This window comes from Hirsutella rhossiliensis (assembly GCF_020360975.1).
Source record: "Hirsutella rhossiliensis strain HR02 chromosome Unknown scaffold00018, whole genome shotgun sequence".
NCBI classification, from domain to species: Eukaryota; Fungi; Ascomycota; class Sordariomycetes; order Hypocreales; family Ophiocordycipitaceae; genus Hirsutella; species Hirsutella rhossiliensis.
This window is the reverse complement of record NW_025408684.1, coordinates 875,844-890,830: the sequence shown is the minus strand read 5'-3', so window position 1 is coordinate 890,830 and position 14,987 is coordinate 875,844.

The following is a 14,987-nucleotide window of genomic DNA, read 5'->3' as shown; positions in this document are numbered from 1 at the left end:
ATAATACTTCCTATCTACCTAAGAGGTAGCGGGGTGCTCCTTTAAGGAAGCGGCACCCTTTTTAGGGAAATATCTATTAGATCTATTAGTTAATAGCTTATACTATTATAGAGTAGGTAGAGGCGTATACGTAGGTGCTATCTATAGGATAATATTAATAAGCTATATAGAGCTCTTTTATACGCGGCTAGCCCGCCCTTATACTTATAGGATCTAGCTCTTTATACGTAACTATATAGCTTAGGCCGCGGCCTAAGCTTATTACCTATAATAGTTAAAGACTCTTATAACGATAGCGTTAAGGCTCTTAAGGGAAGAGGAGCTAAAAAGGTAGTAGCTATAATAGTAGTAGTAAGAACTATAGTAGTAGTAATAGGAACTATAGTAATAATAATAAGAACTATAGTAATAAGGGCTATAGTAGTTATAAGGGTAGTAGGTTAAGCTATTTATATTAAGTACTAGCTATAAAAGAATAAGACTACTTACTATTATACTTTAATAGCCTCTTTATTTAGTTCCTAGCTAGCTTCTTAAAAGATAGTTAAGTAACTATTACTAATAAGCTTTATTAGTAGAGATATATCCTATAGCTATTAGCCGGAAAGAGCTTTTATAAGGAAGTATTAGTTAGCTTCCTTAAGGATTTCTTCTTACTTAGCTAGCTATAAAGAAGCTAGTAAGTTCCTAGTAGAAAAGGCTCTTAAGTATACTATATAAATCTTCTTAATATAGTTAGTTATATAGCTCCTTAAGGTAGCTATTAAGGTCTTAAGCTTTAAAAGCTACTACTTAAGAGTCTCTTTCTTATAAAAAGACGTTAGCTTTATAGTATTAATAGATTCCGTTATCGCTATATATATAGTAGTTAGTAGCTTTATCTTATAAAGGTACTCTTTATAGTAACTTTTATAGTTACCTAAGGTAGTAGAAAAAGCTCTTTATTATATAAAGGTTAGCTTAAAAAAGAGGGAAGCTCCTTTTATAAATTCTATTACCCTAGGATAAAAAGGGGGCTTAAAAGGGTCCTACTTATTAAAGAAGACTAAATTATAAATAGTTTTATTTATATAAGCCTATAGCTTCTTTACTTACTTATCTTAATCTTAAGGCTTTATAAGAATCGTTTTATAGACTATAGGGGTAGTAAAGGAGTTATTTTTTAATATTATTATAAGAAAGGGTAGAAAAGTTAAGTAAAAATCGGCTTTTTTAGTAAGAGGGGTAAAAGGAAGCTATAAGGGATATAAAAAAAGTGCTTTTTATAGTAGCTAGAAGGTATAAAAATACTATTCCTCTTAAGCTTATAACTCTTATAAAGAGAGATATAAGAAGTATATAAAAATATATAAAGGTAAAATTAAAAGTAAGGGGTTAAATAGGTAGGGTAGAAATATATAATTCTTATAAGGGTAGTAATTATAATAAGGGAATAATTATTATATTACCTTAATTATCCTTCTTTCTTTTATTTAATACCTTTCTTTATACTTATTTAGTATCTTAATTAATAAAGAAGATCTTACTTAAAGAAGTTATTAATATCCTTTTAACTACTAAGCTTTTTACTAGTTTTCCCCTTCTTTTTTAGCCGTTACTAGTATATCCGTCTTATCTTTTACTACCTTTATAAGAAGCTATCGCTACTTTTACTTTCCCTCTTACCCTTACCTTTTTTTTTATACCTCCTTTTAGCTCCTTCCTTAAAACTTATTTTTTAGCTTCCTAGGTCCCTTATATTAAAGGATATCTTTAAGAACTATAAAATTAAGCTATACTTCGTAATAATAATAACTATTAACCTTTATAGCTAGCTATATAATACCCTTAATTACTATACCTTTTATTATACTTAAGGCGCTCTTTACTTACCTTAAAGTAATCTTTTTTACTAGAACTTATATTTCTTATATAAGCGCTTTATTAACTATAGTATAGTAATAATAGCTATTATTTATAAGGGTAGTAATAAGTAAGGAGTTATTAATTATAACTTATATTAAAGTAAGCTCTTTTTTTATATAAGTAGATAATTCTTTCTTTTCTTTTACTAGTACTATTAATTAAGGTTTTAAAGCCTATCTTTACTTTAAAGCTATTCTTTTTCTTTTTAGCCTAAGATTATAAAGTCCTTTTTATTATTTAAGGTAGAAAGCGGTTTTATTTTTAGTACTTAAGCTATTATAAGCTACTTAGCTAAAAAGAAAAGGCATTTTAATATAAAGTATATAAACGTACTATAATATAAGTAGTAGCTATTAGCTTTCTTTTTTTTTAATTTCCTTACTTATTACTTACTTTACTTATTACTTAAAGTATAAGATAGTATAAGGGATATTTAATAATAACTTCTTACTATATTTAGCTTAGTTTATATAAGTAGTTAATATTATAGTATCTTTATTAATATTAATAGTTAGCTATTCCTTTTATAAAAAGGTAGTAATCTTATTACTACTATATAATATATACTTATAAAGCTTTTAAAAATATAGTATTTACTTATAGCCTTATACTACCTTTATTAAATAGCTTATATACTTATTATAATTAGTAAGTATAATTATTATTATTATTAAGATTATACTAAGGACCTAGCTAAAGGTATTTAAAACTTTAATATTAAATAAGAGGGAAAACCTAAAGTACTTAAGGGAAAACCCTCCCTTTTTTTAATATAGGTCTACCTTAAATAAAGTTATAATAATAGTATATAGGAAATTTACGCTAGCTATCGCGGGCTCCTCTTATACTATAGTATCTTAGTATAGGCCCTCTTAAGCTATAGCCGCTACTATCTTAAGCGGCCGCGGCCCGGGCTCGCTAGCCTAGGCCTAGGGTTATAGGTAGTAGTTTCTCTTTAAAGGCCTAACTTATAGGCGCCTTTATTTACTATAGCTCCTACGTTATAGCCGCGTAGCTATAGTTACGTTAGCTTATTAGTCTATTAGTTAGTAAGGTAAGTAATATCTAGCTACTAGGCTAGGCACTAGTATAGGTCGCTCTTAGGTAGGGCTAGCTAATTAAAATTTAGTCGGCTAGCTTTATTAATTATAAATTAGTTCTTATTTAACTACGCGACTTCTTAATTAAGGGCGTAGCGGCCTATATTTACCTTCTATCTTATAGTTATTAATTATACGCGCCCGGCTCGTATATATATATACCTACCCTCCCTCTTTAGTTTTATTTATACCTTATCCTATCTTTTTATTATCTATTTCTTTTATAAGCCTAACTATTACCTTACTTACCTTATTTCTATAACTTTAAGTCTCCTTAGTACTATATTTAGTTTACTTATTACCGCGTTATAATATATAACTAAGAAGCTAACTTAAGTAGTAGTAGTTTACTTTTTTTAAAACCCCTTCCTTATAAGAAAGTCGCTATTATAGTAGGGTTAGAGCGCTCTATTTTATATATTATATATATTAGGCGTCTTATTAGTAAGCTTACTTATAAGTCTTTTACTAGCTATTAAAACTAGTCTTATAAGTATTAATCTTAGTTTTATCTTAAGTTAGTTTTACCTTTAGTATTTTTAGCTAACTTTAATAGCTATAAAAGCTAAAGTATATATCGCTTATATTAACTTTAACTAGTCTTATTATTAAGTAAGTAACCCCTTCTTATTATAATACTATCTAAGTTTAATATTAATCTATATTTTAAATTACTTTTAAAGGTAAGGAGGCCGCTTATACCTTTTACTAAGTATAGTCTAAGGTTAATAGCCCCTCTCTTATTAAGGGTTTAGTATAAGAGCGCCTTTATCTTACTACTTTAGAAACTTATATTTATATTAGTTAAAAAGCCCTTACCGCTAAAGGTAAGGGCGCGTTAAGTAAGTCTACCCTTAGTTTAGCTATAGTTACTAAGAATATTAAAATACTTATATTAGCTTTTACCTATTTTATAGATAATACTTACTATATATATAAGTCCTTAAAGAAGTATATAAGTAAGTTTAGCGATACTATTAAGACCTTAGCTTAAGTTAGGCCTAAGTTACTTTTAGTTACTTAAAAGACTTATATAGTAGTTAACGATCTCGCTAATTATTTCTATCTTATTATTAATAATAGCCTTAATAGTAAGGATAGTAGTTTTAATCTTACTAGGCTTAGTATAGCCTTAGTCCCTTTTAATAAAGAAAAGGGTAAAGGTAAGAGTAAGGTAGTAGCTATATTTAAGGCCTTATTTAAGGCTAAGGCTAAGGAGTTTATTATTATTACTTATTATAGAGTAGGTAAAGGCGTATATATAGGTGCCGTCCGTAGGATAATATTAATAAGCTATATAGAGCTCTTCTATATATAGCTAGCCCGCCCTTATACTTATAAGATCCGGCCCTCTATATATAACTATACGGCTTAAGCCGCGGCCTAAGCCTATTACCTATAATAGTTAAAGACTCTTATATAATACCTTCCTTTAAGCGCGGCGTAGCGCTGCCCTATTAACGGCTCCTATATAATTAAGCCTATACCATAGGCTCTTCCCTACCCTTTCCCGTTAATAAGGCTAGCCCTACTAGCCCTGTTATCCCTACGCTTATTAGCTTAGGTAGCTAGGACCTAGCTCTATACTTATTAGCCGGCTAGCCGTTTAAATAAAGGCGTAACCTATTATATACGCCCTTAAGTAGCTAGCGGCTAGTCTAGACCTATATAAGCCTTAGGTTGCCCGTCCCCTCTACCTTAAGTAGTATCCTTTACTAAGGGGTATATAAAGCGGCATCCCTCCTTTTCCCCTTTCTTTTCTTTTCTCCTTTCTTTAACTATAGTAATAGTATTAATAAGTAAGTTTCGCTCTACTTAAGGCGTTAGTCTATTCCTAGCTATATAGGCCGCTTTATTAACGTATACTTATAGTAATAGCGGTAGTAGTAATAATAGCCCTAATAATAATAATAACTTTAACTAATAAGTTCTATGCCTTATAGAGTAGGAGGCTATATTCTATTATATTAACTTCCGCGATAGATATATCCGCCTCTCCTTCTTTTACCTCCTCTTTCTTAGAGCGTATAGAGTCGTTCGTCGATACTATACTAGCCACGGCCGACGATAACTCCGCTACTACCGCCGCTCCTACCCGCGCCGCTGCTACCGCTCCTACCGCCGCCGCCGCCGCCTCTACTATACTATTCGCTCTTACGTCGCCCCTTAAGGTAATAACGCCGTCCTTACCGCTACCTATAACGCCTAGCCCCTTAGCCCCTACCTCTATCTCCGCTACCCCTATAAGTCTATAGTTAGGTAAGCGTAATAGACGTTATCCGCTAACCTCGTATAGTATAAGCGCTAAGTATATATAGGCCGGCGCCGCTTACTCGGCCCCCTATATACGTTATATATTATAGGAGCTCGACTACTCCGACTAAGCTAGGCGCCGCCGTAGCGGTAGCTACTACTAGTACGCGCGAGCCGGCCGCGCTTATAAGGCGGCGCCTCCCGTCTTACTCGCTATAGCGTTAGCTTAAAAGGCCGGCTTATATAAGTAGGCGCGGGGGGCTACTAAGAAGCGCCTTACCGCCGCCGCCGCCGCCTACCGTAACCTCCGCGCTTTTAAGCGATAGGGCCTTATACTTAAGTAAGTCTTACTCCTTTACTCCTTTATTTCCGCCTCTAATATACCTAGCGCTAGGGATACTACCTCCGTTACCTTATTAGCGGTCCCCTTAGCCGTGCCCGCCTCCGCTACCGCCGCTGCCCCTACCGCTGCCGCTAGCCGCCGCCCCTTTACCCTTAGAGCCGCTGCCGCCGCCGACTAGCTTATAGGCTTAGAGGGCCGCCTTAGCGCCCTAGAGACTACCGCTACCGCTAATAAGAAAGAGAAGGCTAATAAGGATAATAATAATAAAAATAATAATAATAATAATAATAAGGAATAAGCTTAGGTAGTTTAAGGGCTCTGCCCTATAATAAACGCTATTTTTATCTTTACTTATACTATTACGCTTATATTACCTATATTACTATAACTACCCCCTTTACTATACTTACTTTATAGTCTTAGCTTAGGCTACTATTAATAGTTTACTAGTTTATTATTTTTATTTACTATTTTAAATAAGGCTTTAAACTTATTAAGGGCTATAGTTCCTATAAACTTATATATAGGTTCTTACGTAAGGTCGAGATACCCGCGCTACTTAACGAGGACCTCTTAGTATTTCCCCTTACTAACCTTTTTCTAGCGCGCGGCCTATATCTCTTTAACCTTAAACTTATCCTCTCCCTCTCTCTACCTTAATTATAGGCGGTTAGGCGTCTACTACTTTTTATTTAGGTAGCGGGTTAAAGGAGGCTCTATAAAGGAGGTCTACGTTAATCTTATTATAGACCCCCGTTAGGAGACTATTAAGCTCTATAACCTATAGGCTAATAACCCTCTATACTATAAACTTTACGTATAGCTAGTTAAGCTTCTTTTTTAGCCGTGCCGACCTATAGTTATAGAGGTCTAGCTATACCTTATCTCTTACCGTAAACCTATCTACTAAGGCCCTAGTCTTATTAGCGTGCTACTTTTAATCTTATACCGAGGCGGCTATCGCGGATTAGTAATAATCCGTAGTCTTTTATAGCTTTTATATAAACGTAGAGGCGCGGCCCTCTAGTAACGAATTACTATACTACTCCGCTACTACGTCTACGGTAAAAGGAACTAATAAGGGTAGTTTAAAGCTATATATTATAAAGAAAGGGGCTATCTTAATAAAGGTATATAGTCTACTATTTAATATAAGTTAGGCTATAGGGAGCTAACGGTCTTAGTCTACTTAGTTATAGGCTACGACGGCTTATAAGTAAGCCTACGCTTCTTAGTTAACCCTCTTAGGCCCTTTATCGGTTTATAGGTAATATACTATACTAAGTAGCTATATAATTTAAAGTAGCTAGTATAAGTACTACTAAAAGCGGCTAGTTTAATTTAATCCCTTATCGCTTATAATAAAGGCTAGCTAGCTATACGAGCGGGCCTAGTACTATAGGAAGCGCTTTACGTAAGACTTTATATCTATAAATAGTATTAGCTTTAATACTATAGACTTACTAAGTCGGTCCTTAATTACCTATATATAGCGGTTACCGCCCTTTATAAGTAAGAGGTCCGTTATAAAGTCTATCTATATATATATATAGAACCGGTCGGGTACTAAAAGCTACTTAAGTAGCCCCTTAAGCTATACCCTTTAAATCTTAGTACGGCTATAGATATTATAGTTATAAAAGAAGCGGCGAACGTAGTACTATAGGAGGGGCTAATAGAAATCCCTTACGAGGCCTACTACTATACCCTGCCTACCTAAGTAGCCTATAATACTAAAGTTATAGATAAGCTAGACTAGCTTCCCTTAGAGCTCGTTTTATTTATTTAGCTCCGGCGGTCTATCTTTCTTCCTAGCTTCTATAGTATATAGCGCGCCTAGCACCTATAGTCTCCCTCGCTAACGTAGGTGCCCCTATAGGTCGATATAATAATTAGCTACTTATACCTTTAGCTTTAGCTTTAGATCGAGGTATCGAGCGCTAGACTTAACGGCGCGGCGTATACTCTCGTAGGTATAGTCTAGAGACGATATCCTATCCTATAAGCGCTAGAGGACCTTATCTTAGAATATCCGCGCTATACGCGCCCCTAGGCCGGTCTATCCCTCCTCGCCGGGCCGAGGTAAAGGTATAAGGGAAGGCTTATCCGTTAGCGCCGCGCCTTCCTCTACTAGGGAAGCTCCTATATAAGTCTATAGCGCTTCTTATAGGATAAGCTATAAATCCTAGGCCTCGATATCTGCTCCCGTTAGCCGGTCCTAATCCCTCTAAGAAAGTATATCTAGGATTATAAAGTCCTACCCTAGCTAGTACTTAATTAAGAAGTTAAAGTATAAGAGATACTCCGCTTAGTAGGCTTGCCGCTCTAAGAGGTACTAGCGAGTTATAAAGTACTTAAGGTTCCTATAGTCTATAAGAACCTCGAAGCTCTTATAGCTTTAGAGCTCCGCTTACTATTATTTAAGGTAGCTAATAATCGCTAGTATCTCCTTATTATAAATAGCGTAATTCCGCTTTACTAGGGTTAGCTTATAAGAGTAGAACGCTACTAGTTACTTCTACCTATCTACCTCCTAGGAGAGCGTTCCTCTAAGTACTTAGCCGCTATAGTCTACTTTAATTAACGTAGACTAGTTAAAGTCCTACTAAAGTAGTACTAAGGCTTAAGAGAATAAGTCCTTAAGCGTATAGAACGCTCCTTCCTATATAGGCCCTTAGCGAAAGGCGGTCCGCTTCCTAGTAATCTCGTTTAAGGGTATTATAATATAAGAGAAGCCCTTAATAAATATCCTATAATAGTTCGCGAACCTAAGAAAGCTCTATACGCTTATCTATATAGTTAGGGCAGCTTAGTCTTAAATCGCTTAGATCTTTACGGGATCTACTTATATACCTACGCCGGCGTAAATAATAAAGCCTAGGTACTTAACCCTCTTAACCCTAAATTCGTACTTATCTAGGTTAAGGTAGAGCCTATAAAGTTAGAGGCGCTCTAGGACCCTCTATACTTTCTATATATAGTCCTTATAAGAGCCGCTTATATAGATAAGGATATTATCTATATATATAGAGGCGAACTTATTGAGGAAGTCTTAAAGTACGTTATTAATATAACGCTAAAAGGTAGTAAGCGCTCCTAAGAAGCTAAAGGGCGTTATAAGCTACTTAAATAAGCTATAGCGTATATAGAACGCCGTCTTCTACTCGTTACCCTCTAAGATCTATACCTTATAGAACGCTTATTTTATATCTAGCTTTATAAACTACTTTGCCTTCGAAAGGTTATAGAGCATATCTAAGATTAAGGGTAAGGGGTAGCGGTCTAGCTTTATAATTACGTTTAGAGCCCTATAGTCGTAATAGAACTATATCCCGCCCCTTAGTTTACGTATAAATAAGACTAGCGCTCTTACTTTAGAGCTACTTACTTAAATAAAACCCTTATTTAAGAGGTCCCTTAGCGTCTTCTTTAGCATTAGTAGTTCCGCGTATAATATACTATATAGCGGTCTAAATAGTATAGGTAGTTCCTACCCTTTCTTATTAGTATAGAGTACGATCTTATAGTCTACCCTTAGCTTATATAGGTTAAGCTTATCCGCTTCCTAGGACTTAAATAGTAATAGGAGGTCGTAAAAGCGCTCTAGTATCTACTACTATAGCTTAGAGGGCGACTTTAGCTTCTTTACTTAGAGGGCCTTATCGATATCCGCTAGGCTAACTATATAGACCGCTATATTAGCCGCTGCCTAGCCTTCCTCTTACTTTAACCGTTGTATAGTTCTTATAAAGATAGAAGCAAGGACTTCTTATACTAAGTATAAAGCTTATACGCTTAGTCCTACGCTTATAGAACTATCATTATAGTAGACCTACTATTATATAGGCCTAAACTATAGCTTCTTTTAATATAGAACTAAGTATAACTCTATATATAATAACTAAGGTTTCCTAAGGATTAAGGGAAACTTTAGTTAAGGGATTATATAAGCTACGATAAGCTTATAGTAACCGTTAACCTTTATAGCTAGCTACGTAATACCCTTAATTACTATACCCTCTATCGCGCTTAAGGCGCCCTTTACTCGCCTTAGGGCGATCTTTTCTACCGGTACTTATATCTCTTATATAAGCGCCTTATTAACTATAGCGTAGTACTAGTAGCCCTCGTCTATAAGGGCGGCGACGGGTAAGGAGTTATTAACTATAACTTATATTAAAGTAAGCTCCTCTTTTATATAGGCGGATAATTCCTCCTTCTCCTTTACTAGTACTAGTAATTAGGGCTCTAGAGCCCGTCTTTACTCTAGAGCTACTCTTTTTCCTTTAGGCCTAAGGGAGCGGAGTCCTCTTTATCGTCTAAGGCAAGGAGCGGTTCTATCTTTGCTACTTAAACTACTATAGGCCGCTTAGCTAAAAGGAAGGGGTATTTTAATATAAAGTATATAGACGCGCTATAACGTAAGTAGCGGCCGTTAGCCTTCCTTTTCCTAATTTCCTTACTCGTTACCTACTTCGCCTACTACTTAGAGAGCGGGATAGTATAGGGGATATTTAAAGACGACTTCCTACTACGTTTAGCTCGGTCTATATAGGTAGCCGATATTAAGGTATCTCCGTTAGTATTAATAGTTAGCTATTCCTCTTATAAAGGGGCAGTAATCCCGTTACCGCTATACTATATACGCTTATAAAGCTTTTAGAAACGCGGCGTCTACTTATAGCCCTATACTACCTTTATTAACTAGCTTATATACTTACTATAGTTAGTAGGTATAATTATAGGGATAAGTAGCTCCTATAAGGCTAGCGTAATTAAGTTCTATAATTATATAAGCTTTACGCTATCTTCTTATACTATAGTTCCCGCTACTCGTAAGAGCGTCTCTTTAAAGTTAGGGAGGAATTCGCTAAAGGTCTACCTATCCTTTTACTTAAGGGTCTATAGCCTATCCTATGCCTTCTCCCGCTCCTATACGTTGCCGAACGTATATATAAGGTATTAGAAAAAGTCCTATAAGTCGCGTCTACCTCTAGGGCCGCCCTTATCTTAGAATCTAGAGATCTACTATATTTAAGGCTTTAGTAGCGTATAGAAGAGCGAATACTACGCTATATTATAATAGCCGTTTAGGCCCTATTTCTCGTTTATTATAAACTTTATCTATAGCCGGCTAAGGAAGAAGTAGAAGGACTTAGGCTTACTATCCTAAGTCGGCTAAGGAAGCGGCTTCTATATCGGTAGTACCGCTGCCGTAACCGGTATTACTAAGGTCGTAGGGGTTAATGCTAGTCTTATAAATAGCTCCCTTAGTATAGTAAGAACCTCGTTCTTCTCGCTAGCCGTCGCGCTTTTAATCGCTTCTAGGATAGCTATAATACTTCCTATCTACCTAAGGGGTAGCGGGGTGCTCCCTTAGGGAAGCGGCACCCTTTCTAGGGAGATATCTATTAGATTTATTAGTTAATAGCTTATACTATTACGGAGTAGGTAAAGGCGTATATATAGGTACTGTTTATAGGATAATATTAATAAGCTATATAGAGCTCTTTTATACGCGGCTAGCCCGCCCTTATACTTATAGGATCCGGCCCTTTATATATAACTATACGGCTTAGGCTATAGCCTAAGCCTATTACTTATAATAGTTAAAGACTCTTATATTACTATACTTATAATTATTATAAAGCTAGCTTAGGAGCCTATTATATTTCTTTTTATTAGTTTTAACGCCGAGCTATAGCCTAGTAGTTCTCTTAGCGCTAAGCCTGCCTTAAAGCGTCCCTATCTTATATCGCTTACCGATCTTACTAGCGCTCTTAACTTTATTTAGTAGCGTTTTTATAGCCGTTATAGTTTAATCCTAGCTAAGATTATCGCTAGTCTTAACCTTAATTAGATCTAAGGTTATAATATAAGCTATAGCGAACGCTTTTATACCGCTACTAGTATAGGTCCTACCTTAGTATAAGCCTTAGTTATTACTTTATCTTATAAGCTAGCTATTTAAGCTAGCTTTAGTTTAGGTTTAAGGTTAGGTTTATTTAGTTATTATCGGGCTTCTTATAGTAGTAGGTCTTATTTTATAGCTATTAAGGTTAGTTTAGTTAGGTTATATTAGTTTTATTTAGTTTATAGTTTAATTAGTAAGGTTTACGCTTAGTTTAGGTCTAGTTTAGTTAAAGCTATAGTCTTATTATTATAGGTCCTCTCCCTTCTTAAATTACCTTAATAAGGGAAGTAGTTAGCTAAGGTAGTCTTAGTTAAGGCCGCTCTATCTTTAACGCGATCCTAGTCTTATTATCTAGTATATTTATATATAGCTTTTAAGCTAGGTTAAACTAGCGGAGCTTACTTAAGCGGAGGAACTATTACGCTAGTAGCGCTACTATCCTTTTCCTTAAAGGCTTACTCTTACGTTACTTATATCTTAAGCTTATATTAAAAGGGACTCCCTTACCTTTACTATTAATAGATAGTTAATTATTATATAATAGATAGTATTTTATTTTTATTTATAGGTATATATTAATAAAACTATATTAAGGACCTATTAATTAAAGAGGATATCGTTAAGCCTAATCTTTCTTATATATATCTATATAAAGGTATAAGTAGTAAGCGTAGAATTAGGTAATCGATAACGTAAGTAGAAAGATTAGTTAAAGGAGTATAGGGTAGGATTTCTTCCGGAATTTATAACGAGTATATAAGGGGCTAAATAATATATTAAAAGAATAGCGTTATAAAGGATACTTATAAACTTACTTATTCTATCTACTACTCCTAGGGAAATCCTTTGTCTTTTATAGACTATTGCTCGCTTACTAGTAGACTAATTAGTTAGCTTTCTAGTATATTCTATAGTGCTTAAAAAGCTCTATCTATAGTATATCCTCCTAACTTAGTAGGTAGTCTAATTATAGCGTAATAGTTAACGTAAGACTATAGGTTCTAGTATAAGTAGTAGATTTAACTAGAATGTTCTATACCCTACCTATTCTCGTATCGTAGATATCTTTAGAACCGCTAGGCTAAAATAGGTAATAAGGTATCCGTTCTACTTATAATTAACTTATGCATTTTATATATATTTTATTTTATTAAGATAGGCTTATCTTAGCCCGCTTTTCCTAGAGGAAGGTATAGATATCTAGTAGAGGTCTTTATCTTTAAGGGTTATTCCTTTAGACTATATTATAAAGCCTATTTTTACTAGCTTTATTCTATAAAGCCTCCTTATACTTATTATTTCTTTATAATAGTAAGATAGGAATATAAAGGTATATTCTTATAATATCTAAGTAACTCTTATATTAATATACTTAGGGAGGCCCTTATAACGGTCTAGTATTATCGCTTTATTAAACTAAGGTAGGAAGTTAGTAAGGTAGAAAGAAGGTAGTTTAGTATTATTAAATCGCGTTTTTCTTAGTGTTCTATTAAGTAGCTTATTCTTTATTTAGCTTTTTAAGCGACTTAGCTTTATTTAAAAGGTCGTTTAATCCTATCTAGCCTTAAACCCCCTTTATCTCCTCTATAAAGGGGGGTCTACTTAGAGGTAGCGCCGCTAAGGGCCTACTCTCTCCTTAGTATTACCTCCTTTTAAGTATACCCGCGACTATATTAAACGCGTATTAGATTTAGCCTAAGAGCCCTAAGTCCTTTAGCCTTTAAAGGGTATTTATTACTCTTTAATTTAAGTAAAGGTTAATTAAAGGTACCTATACCTCTACTTTAACTTAGTAAACTAAAGTCGTATAGTAAGCGCCTATTATTACTTAAAAGTAAGCTAACTAGTCTTAGGTAAGGTCCGTGCGATCCTATATAGTTTCCCCTTTATAGGCGTTATCTTATAGAATATAACTATAGTATAAGAGATTAAGGACTAAATTACTTTACTATAAACTTCCTTAGCGTATAGTAAGGTATAACTTTATATAGACGCCGCGAGCCTAGTTAGGGCTATAGTTTAGTACTTTAACTTTACTTAGAGCTATTTTAAGTATGCTTTTTAATATAGTTTCCGATATACCTAGACCCTTAGTAAGTAGGCCTCTTAAACTAAAGTTACTACGTTAGCCTTAAGGCGGACTAGCGTTATTATCGCTTATCTCCTTTATATAAAGTATATTAACTTACTCTTTAATAGTTCGAAAGTAACTATAAACTTAGTCGCTTACTCTATATATACCCTTTAAGCTTCCTTTAAGCATACTACTATAATAGCCTTATTAAGTCTAATACTAACTATATTTATATTATCGGTAAAGCTAATAGTATAAATACTATATATTATACTAAGCCTTTTATATAGGGGGGTTATATAGTATAGAAATAAGATTAAGGATAAGAGGGAGCTTTAAAGGACTTTTATTAATACTTAAGTTAGCTTTAAAGTCCTCCTATTAAAGTAAAAGGTTAATCTTTTATTACTTATAAAGCTTTATATTAAGCTTATAAGCTATCTAAGGTATCTCTTAAGCTTTAGTTCCTTTATAAGCTTATTATAGTTAACTATATTAAATACGCTTTTAATATCTAGCTATAAGAATAATATAATACCCTTTTAAGCTTAGGTCGTATATACTAGTTTTATTATTAGTAAGATCGCTGCTTTTATAAAGCGTTCCTTTTTATTCTTTATTTATCTATTTAATAGGATACTATTTACCTTTATTACTCCTATAATCCTTTAAGCTAGTATTTACTTAAGTACTTTTCCTATTATAAGTAGGAGGGAAATTAGTATTTATCCCTTTACTATATAGTAAGCTTCTAGCTTCTTACCTAGCTTTTAAATAACTATTATATTTATATTATAAAACTAACTTAAGAAGTATAAAAGTTAAGTATAGGTATTAATAATTATAGCTAGTTACTAAACTAAGGCTAGGCTATACTTCTTAATAAACCTTAAAGGGACGCTATTTAGACCTATTACTTTTTAGCTTACTATCTTACCTAGCGCTATTATAACGTTAGCTAGCTAGATCTATTAGTTAATTATAAGGGTCGCCTTAGCTATAGGCTAAGGTAGCCCTTAGGTTATACTAGCCTTTAGTAAGAAGAACTTAGTAGCTAATATTTAAGCTTTCCCTTTAAAGGTTTCTATTAGTCTATTCTTACCTTCCTTAACTAATAGCGGGATATAAGTTAGTTTTAGTAATAGCTTACTATAAAGTTTAGCTTACCTCTTTACGTTTTAAAGCTTAGTATTATTAGCGCTAAATTCCTTTAAGAACTCGCGCTAGTAGGCCCTCCTTACCTTATAGATAGTTTACTTTTAAGCTATAAATACTTTATATAGGTCTTCTTAGTTTACCTTACTTATTTCCTACTTATACTTCCTCCTTACCCTCTTAGCCTTTCTTATTACCCTTCTTACTTTTAAGGTAAACTATATATTGCCTTTAAATAATACT